Raw genomic sequence first — 288 nt, 5'->3', positions numbered from 1 at the left:
TATCATCTTCTTCTTTGTCTTCTCATGATAGTAGCATTCATAGAAATGTCTTGATGTCTCAGAATTACCTTGCACCTTCCTCAGCAGACATAATATCATCTTCTTCCCCGTGTCCTCCGTTTTCTTTCTCATCTGCATCAGGAGCACGTTCTTCCATACAACAGCAACAGCCTCTCAGAGACTCAAATGTGTCATCTGAAGAGATCTTTCTTCCTCAGCGGCGAGGAGGAGGAGAGAGAAGACGTCCTCTTAATAGAGACTGGAGGAGTGGTAGTAGTAGTAGCAGTA

General features: G+C 44.1%; 1 protein-coding gene across 1 annotated transcript in view; it reads left to right on the top strand.

Annotated features, from left to right (window-relative positions):
• CSUI_001483 (uncharacterized protein) overlaps nucleotides 1-288 on the top strand; it is a 16,423-nt gene that overhangs the window by 680 nt on the left and 15,455 nt on the right. The window contains exon 2 of the mRNA XM_068061689.1: nucleotides 142-288. This exon is cut by the window's right edge and continues 5,137 nt beyond it. The gene's annotated coding sequence lies outside the window, so the exon portion shown is untranslated. The remainder of the gene's footprint in view (nucleotides 1-141) is intronic.

Source organism: Cystoisospora suis, assembly GCF_002600585.1.
Source record: "Cystoisospora suis strain Wien I chromosome Unknown contig_594, whole genome shotgun sequence".
In the NCBI taxonomy this organism is placed as follows: domain Eukaryota; phylum Apicomplexa; class Conoidasida; order Eucoccidiorida; family Sarcocystidae; genus Cystoisospora; species Cystoisospora suis.
Note: the sequence above shows the minus strand (reverse complement) of the source record. Positions and strands in the feature narration are given on the sequence as shown.